This window comes from Phodopus roborovskii, unplaced genomic scaffold (genome assembly GCF_943737965.1).
Source record: "Phodopus roborovskii unplaced genomic scaffold, PHOROB, whole genome shotgun sequence".
NCBI classification, from domain to species: Eukaryota; Metazoa; Chordata; class Mammalia; order Rodentia; family Cricetidae; genus Phodopus; species Phodopus roborovskii.
Window position 1 is genome coordinate 27,450,638 of NW_026126549.1, and position 8,830 is coordinate 27,459,467.

Consider the following 8,830-nt stretch of genomic DNA (forward strand, 5'->3'; position numbering starts at 1 on the left):
AATTTGAAAGGCAAAATATCACTTCTCTTTGTCTTTAATTTTAAGTTAATTTTGAGTGGACTATGGGGTTTCAAATGCTCAAGCCAGGCCCAGTCTCTCTCTCTTCATTCTGCCTATAGATCTGCATGTAGAACTATCACCTACCTCTCCAGACCCATGTCTGCCTGTGTGCTGCCATGCTTCTTGCCATGATGATAATGAACTAAGCTTCTGAACCTATAAACAAGCCCCAATTAAATGTTTTCCTTTATAAGAGTTCCTGGGGTCACCGTGTCTCTCCACAGGAATAGAACATTGACTAAGACAGTAACCATAAGAAACACCCTACTTCCCAATGTATCTGAAATTTGCAGTGGAGCTGTTAAGCAATGGTTTTTTCAGTTTGTCTTACTCTATTGGGTCAGGACTGGTAGATTCATAGCAATCATTAATACATTCACATTTAATGAGTGCCTACCATATTCCAGATATTATAGTGAGTTGGGGTTAAGAAGGACACCAGAACACAGTTAAGCTTTGATTGCTATTCCAGACAAATTTATAACATAACACAATGCTCCTCCAAATATTTATGGCTGTTTTTTTGCCCACAAAAGGGACTCCTTCTGCTGTGGTAAAGGTCTAGAACTATAGCATTATTACCATTTTTATAGTCAGTTTTTAGGACTCCTTAAAGCATCCATTTGACATATGATAAGCACACATGCATGTGTGGGAGAGCATGCATGTTTATATGTATATATGAATGTAAATGAACCTTTGTATGCCTTGATGTTCCTACTCCTTGCAAATGAAAGGTGCTCCCAAAGGCCCTGCTGCATAGCCTGGAAAGGAGGCAGCACTCACCACTTTCTGGCATGTTTTCTTTCACTTCATTTCTCAGTGGTTCAGAGACAAATCAATTTTTGTTGTCAGTGTTTTCAACCTTGTGATTTTTAAATGGAGAACTCCAATCATTATGATTCCATAATATGTATATTACGTGTAATTTCCTGTTGTATTCATATATTTGTCTCTTTTAAATGTGGTATATATAGCCTTTATTGATGATACATTCTTGGTTTAAAGCAATGCTGATACTTCTGGGGGTAGGATTGAAAGCCATTCAATCGGCATTGCCACAGCAATGACACCTTTGTGTTCCAAGCTTCAATAGCATGGATGTCAAATGCAACTTTGGTGTTACATCAGATTTGGCATTTATGTAAATATCGCGACTGTGCTAATAATTATTGGCAATTCTAACCTCTATATTATGTCATTATCATTGCCAATTTCCAGAGAAAACTGGAATAAAAGAAGGCTATGTCAAAATACTGGGAGAGGCACTATTTGGCAAGCACAATCAACTGCTATTTACTTCTAATAGCATCATTAAACACAAAAGAATATTGAGTATGTTTATGCTTAGGCACCCATCACTGGAGTAGAGACAGAAAGGAAGAAGCCATAGACCAAAGGTAGGAAGTCCCTATGGTGCCTGGCACAGAGGACTTGAAGGAAACATCTTATTCTTCTGTATCCCACCTTTAAATTTTCATCATAGTGAAAGCAACCACCCCCACCCACCCCACCCCCCTTTTTTTCTTTTTTTGGTGTCTCAGAGAAAGTGAAGACATCTCTTCCAAACCTCATTCCTAGGAAGCTTACATCACATGACTCCCCCCAAATGTTCTGTCTCATTGTGACTATCCTGTGCTTTATCCTCATAGGCACATCCAGAAAACACAGGGAAGCCTGGTGCTGTGCTAAATAAGATATGCTAATCATTCCCCATAAACATGCCCTAAAATAAAACAAGCTATGCATTTCCAACCAGACAAGAGTTTATAATCCAACCATACCGTAGACCTGCCATGTAAGTGATCTGAATATCTCAGTGAAAATGCAGTGATCATACATGTCATAAAGAAAATAGATCTCATATGTCACCTGTGCCTGTGTCATGCCTGCACACAACATCAATCATGCCACACGGTATTTGGACTGGTATATTCTACTGAGTGATTGACCCTTTCATTATAATAAAACTACCATATTTCCTATAATATGGTCTGGCCTGAAATTTACTTAGTCCTTTAATTAGGAGAACAGGTAGACTCTAAGTTGTTGTTAAATCTTAGCATAATATTTGTTTTTCATCCTTTCACTGTTTCACATATGCTTCTCTACATTCAAAGTAATTTTGTTTTTAATGATTTTATCATTATATTCTTTATTGACCTGTTTATACTAGTATTTTATTTTAATTGTTGCCTTGGTGCTGAGAGCATACAACAGTAACTCATCTAGTCACATCATACAAACTCACTCACCATTCCATGTAGTACACTAGAAATGTACAATGCCATGCAGTTCTCAAACTTTGTGTCACTCATATATTACACTCTACTTTTCGATAGTCTTTAATTATATTGTTGTTTTTTTTCTTGTCAGTTATTTTGTAAAGTGATTTAAATACTGATGCAAACATCTGTGTATTTACCAATGAAGATGTCGTTTCTAATACATTTCATTCCCTTTCCTGATCCATCTTACCATCCTTCCTAAATGGCATTTTCTATCCACCTGGAGCTCTTTCATTAATTTAAGTCTGACAGTGATTAATTCTTTTAGCATTCACATTTAAAAGGTATACAAATTGTCTTTGATTCTAAAATACATTTGTTTGATATGAAAGTATAAACTGACCTTTTTTTTTCATTTAAAACTGCATTGTTTTAAATTTTAAAAAAAACCTATGACATTCTTATTGTTCATAATTTAGCATGGATGGTTGTGTCTTCCTCCTCCTATGGCTGCATTTAGAGTTTTCTCCTTATCAACATTTTAGTGTCACCTGGTTATAATGTAACCTCTAGTTTTCTTTATAATTCTTGTACTTGAGCTTCATTAAGTTTCTTTGATTGGTAGGATAATAGGTTTGATCAGGTTTGGAAATTTTTCCCACCCTTATTGCTCATTCACATTGGGGAATCCACTTATGCTTATATTAGGCCACTGAGTTCACTCTGTAGTTCAATGATGCTCTGTTCATTTCATAAAGTTGTTTCTACTCTCTGTGTCCCATTTAAATAGGTTTAACACTGTGTCTTCTACTGTGTGTTCAAGTTCACTCTTTTCATTTCTGAAATATCTAATGCTTGAATGTCCATATAACTAACTTTTAAAAATCTACTTAACTAATAAACAGAACAACTGCTTTGTATTGCCAGCCAGTTGTAATGCTTACTCCTGTTTCTTCTATTTTCTGGCTTTCCCTCATGGTTGAATCCTTTCGGGCACACTGCTGATTTTTATTTCTATAAATATTCCTGTGTTTTGTTCTTCAGTGTAATTAAGTTACATGGGGAAAAGTTCATCCATTCCAATCCTATTTTTAGGATTTGTTGGGCAGGACATAGCAGTTCTATTTCTGGGGTTAATTATTGTGCACCAGTAATACAAGCTCCTCTTGAATAATTTCCACTGCTACCTTGTACATTGTAACACTCAGAAATTTAAGGCACTTATAGGAAAAACCATCTTTAATATGAGCAGATGACCATGAATAGAAGCGTGCATGACAGACAATACTTGATTGGGACACTTTTTATCTGCAATTCTCTCTTTGCATCCTCAAATAGCTTCCTGACAGTTGAGTCCAAATCAGCATTTAGCTACTATTCCAAGGAGACCCTGTGCAAACCTTCAGCATTTCTTCTCTGTGTTCAATGCTAGGTAGGCATTATTTTTGTCTACTTAGCGGCCATACCCGAATCTACCAATATTTTAACTTGCTCTTCATGGCCCCACAGTCAGCACCCTTCAGAACAGAGCCTGGTGGGATTTCTGGCACCCAGCACTGCCTTGTTTGCAGTCTCCAAATGTAGGTTTTACCTAAGTCTCTAATATTCTACTTACCAATACTCAGGAGTCAGATGTTGGGGTGAAAACCTGCTAGATCACTATTTTGGAGCAGACAAGAAACAGCCAGTTGACCTTTCTTTTTGGCCAAAGACCCAGAAACAGAAGTGTCTCTTCACTCCTCCTGAACCAAAACAGACAGAATCTCTAAGTCCCTCCTTCTGTGCATCTCTCAATCCATATTCCCGGATTTTCTGTGGCTATTTCCTGTCAACTAGTCACTGGCTTCACCCCCTGATCCGAGGTTAATTTTATTAGCACTCAGAGGTTCACAGTGGGATCAAATATCTCACAACAGGTAGGTCTCTTTCCACTCACTCCAGCTTTTATAAACTAACCCTTTTGCTATCATACTTCTGTCACATCTGTCTCTTCAGCCCAGAGATTCTCCTAGGCTTGGCAGTTGTTTTCTTACCTGTCCTATAATCTAGCAAACCTCCCAGTGCAGAAGGCTAAGGGAAAGTTGGGAGCTTCTTGATTTAATTGTCTTAAACTGTTTTTAATTGCTTGCTGTCTGTGTGTTCTCTTAGAAGCTGTTGTTTCATGTGCCAGTCCATTTCAGGGTTAAATCTAAAGTCTATTGTTCCATTTTGTCCAAGAACAATTTTGCTTATTATATTTGAGTATGCCTTTTTCTCCAAACATCTGTGATAGATTGTCTGTGATATAGTGGGGTCTTCTGCCTGGTACATCTCCATGGTAATGGGTTGGATATCTCAACTTTACATTGGGTTACCTGTGTAATGACAGTAACATTTTTAAGTGAGTATTCTCTCTCTCTCTCTTTCTCTCTCTCTCTCTCTCTCTCTCTCTCTCTCTCTCTCTCTCTCTCTCTCTCTCACACACACACACACACACACACACACACACATACAAGAAATATAAAGTTTCAGAGAAGTAACCTTGCAGTATCATATACCTAAGACAGACCCAAATATAACATTACTGACTAAAAAGCCAATAAATGGTGAGAGACCATTCCAGTGATGGTATAGTAAATCCTAAATTAATTTTTACTCATATGATTCTATCCTCATAAAAAATATATGTATAGAGTGTAAGACAAGCCAGCAAGAAAGAATTGAAGACACTTGAAAGAAAAACCGCTTTCATAATAAGCAGGTAATTATTCCCAGAGAGCTTTGATCACTTAAAACCACCATTATCTCCTTATTTAAACAGGTTGTTTAATGTCTCTGGAAAGAATGTAATGAATGGGGATTTTCAAAGCCTACCTGGGTGATTCTGCCTCATGGTGGATTTTCTGTAAATTCTTTTAGTCACCACATTGAAAACAGATAAGCTCCACCATAAGTGAGATTGCCCTTTTCTCATTTATACTTGAAAGTAAGTTTCCGTTTTCTGTTAAAAGTGTTCTCTTGTTCAGCCTATGTTCACTCTTTTATTGTTTGAGAATTTCCTATATGCATATAATGCATTTTTATCAGATCCATCCTATCTCCCCCTCTTCAACTCTACCCCCACCACCACTTTCCTTCTCCGTCCCATATGCTCTTGAAAAAAAACAAAACAAAATAAAATGCTGACTTGACTTAGCACTGCCTAAAGGATCACCTACCTAGGCAGCTATGTCTTTTGAGAGCCCTCATGCCTGAGGAAAATTGAATGCCCCGCCTATAACACTTGTTAGTTGTCAATAGGCTCTTGCATATGGGTGGGGCAGCATGAGCCTCTCCCCCATCCATGCAGAGATTAGGCTGGTTTGAAGCTGTGCAGGTCTTATGTAAGCAATCACAGCAGCACAGTGTCATGTCTGGCAAATGCGGGTTCATTACTCTGAAGATGTCTATTTTCGCTAGCTCTTACAATTGCTCTTCTTCTGAAAAGATTGTTGAACTTGGCATGTGTGTGATATAACTATCCCATTTAGAACCTGACATGCCACGGTCTTCCCAAATCCTGCACAATAACCAGTTGTGAGTCTCTACATCCACTATCATCTCCTATAAAAAGAAATTTCTCTGATGAGAGATGAAAAATACGCTGTTCTATGGATATAAAGATAAGAACTTAGGGGACAGTTAATCACTGTGTCCGATTAGGGGAATGATCATATTAGATTCTCCTTAGCCTGACATGAGGTTTTAGCCCAGTTAACAGTGCCAATGCAAGTTTGGTTGTTTTGTTTGTTTTTTAACATCAACTTTCCACAGGTAAGCAAGTCAAATATAAAAATAAAATTATCAGCCCACAAGTTGTCAATTAACTATAGATAATGATAGTGGAGAATCCAAACTAACCTCTAAAGCTTTGAACTTGCATACAACAGCAGACACAAGCACAGTCAAGGAAAAGAATGGACTTGCTTTGGGAAGGCCCATATGACAAGCTTGGCTTGGGATAAAGTTAAAGATACTTTTTTAAGCATCCTGGGAGACGTGGAAGGTAATGGAGGCATCCTTTTTCTTTACAAAGAGTTGAAACTTTCGTAAAACTTTCCAGCAATGACAGTTTTCAACAGTGAAGTTAAAATCAACAACTATACCACTAAGTACTTCAAGAGAAACTCTTTGAACAGAAGTGGCCATACCACTTGGATGGTTGTGAAGAATTTTTGACATTTGACAGAGAGTTGTGCACTTTTAAAACATGTTAATTCTGGGTGGCATCAATTTGGTAAAAGGCAGAGGTCTATGATTTTCCAGATGCGTTTGGATGACCTCACTCCCTGCCATTCACATAAGAATGTGGAACGGGAGTTTTTCCATGATTGACCTGCGGAAGTCAGGCCCTGAAAGCTGAGTTTGGGATGGTAATGGTGACATTAAGCCCCAGAAATCCACAATGTGCATCTCCACCATGCCAATGATAAGTTCACCAAATCTGTAGACTTCAAGCATTCAGCTTTGTGAGTGGATTCAACATTACTTTAAAAAGACTACCAGCAGAGAGAGAGAGAGAGAGAGAGAGAGAGAGAGAGAGAGAGAGAGAGAGAGAGAGAGAGCAAGTGTCACAAGAAAAAGTGAAAGCAGAGCAGAAGATGAAGATGGCAGATTGAAGTCACTCCCAAGTAGTCATGAATAACGGTTTCATTGCTTGACTGTCATCACTGGCCAAAGGTAAGAATTGTACTCAGGTCACTTCCTGTATGGAGCATTTCAAATTTCCTCTTGCTCATTCATAGGAAACCATTGAAAATAGCAACACTGGTATGCTCAATTTAGTCTGAACAAAGAACCTTAAAAACACTCCTGATCCATTGTTCTAAAAGCTTATAAAATTTTCTAAATGTAATTTTTATCACCTTTTTCTTTTTTGCTATTTATGAACATATGTGTGTTTTATGATATTCACAACATGCTTGTGTCACAAAATTCAAATTTAATTTCCTGCAATTGCTGCACAATATGCATGATAAAAAAGCTGATATAAAAATGACAGGAAATAATGAATAGTTACTCCATTTCTGCTAAGTTACCTTTTTGAAATAAAACTCAAGTGTAACCCAGTTTAAGCTTCTGATTGGCTGTTTCCAGCCCATCTTGTTTGGAGGCACTGGTAATAATCGTTAGAATTTTCCAAGTGTTCCAAAGTAGCTGGAAATTATCATCCCACACACCAGAGATTTAAGATAAGTTGTAACTTCCTTCAAATTTCCAAGGAAATGTGGGTGGTTAGCTGCTAGTTTGTCAAAGATATTTTGCACTTTTCAATTTAGATTCAAATGAATGTAGTTGAACTAACTTACACATCACATTATGTACTTCATTTCCTAAAGGTAGCAATCAGGACCTGGTGAACAAAACCTTGCTTGTGGTAGAGGTATAGGAGAAAGTCTTCTTAATACAATCTCCATGGAGCTGCAAAAAGTGCATTTATGGAAGTACGTGAGTCCAGGATCAGAAAACTTGTTCTCTCTATCACTTACTACCCAGCAATAAAATTCCTAACCACAGTGTCTCCATCACCATCACTGTAATAGGCATTTGATAAGCTTCTGCCTCATAGGTTTCCTGGCGATTAAATGATGCAGTGTGCATCATGGACTGGGTATAATGTAAGCTATCAGCACATGTCAGTCACTATTAGGATGATGGTAATTTAAACAGCTGTTAGGCTGTGTGCAGGAATTTCTTCATTGTAGAAAACAATGGCTGAGACACACTGAGATAGATGTTAAGAGTATAGCAAGTTCTGTTGAGTGAAAGATACTTCCCACCTGAGTTAATTTATTAAGTTCTAGTTCAGACCACCTTTAATGGGACAGAACATACTTTTGCCTTACTAGGTAAAATTTTCATGAAATGTTGTCTCTTAGTTGGTTTAACTTTCCCCAGATGTTTACAAGTGGACGAAAATTCTCAAGTAAATTGGAAAAAGAAAAAAAATGAAGAAAGGAAAAAATAAAGAAAAGAAGGATTGCAAAAATGGTTGACCTTTGAAGATGATGTTCTATGAAAAGTAATAGAAAGAGAAAAGCCAGCTGGCATCCTTCCTTTTTCTAAGCAAGTCATACAGTATCTATGAGATATTTGATGGTTAAATTTCTGCAAGGAACCCAAGCGTTAGTGTTTTTCATTCCATCAAGGCACAAAACAATCTTTCAAAGTGAATAGGGCTTCCTGTTCTGCTTGCTTTCTTGAGCAAACTCCACAATAATAAAACCCTTTGTTATTGAGACATAAAATGCTATAAAAGAGACTACAGAAGACCTCTTCATGGCTGCTTCACTCCCAGATTTGTCATTATTTCTTTGTGTTTCACTGTTTACTCCAGTTTTACTGGTCTTCAGGCCCTTGGATGAGAGTTGACCAGAATGTAATAGTCTAGGATAAATTAAGATATGTTGAAAATATCTGCCCGAAAGACTATTATGATTCAAAAGAAAGACTGCTAAAAGGAGACAGGTTCTTTGAAAAGAACTGACAGAAAGTAAGAAACCATTGATCAATCCTGTTTAGCA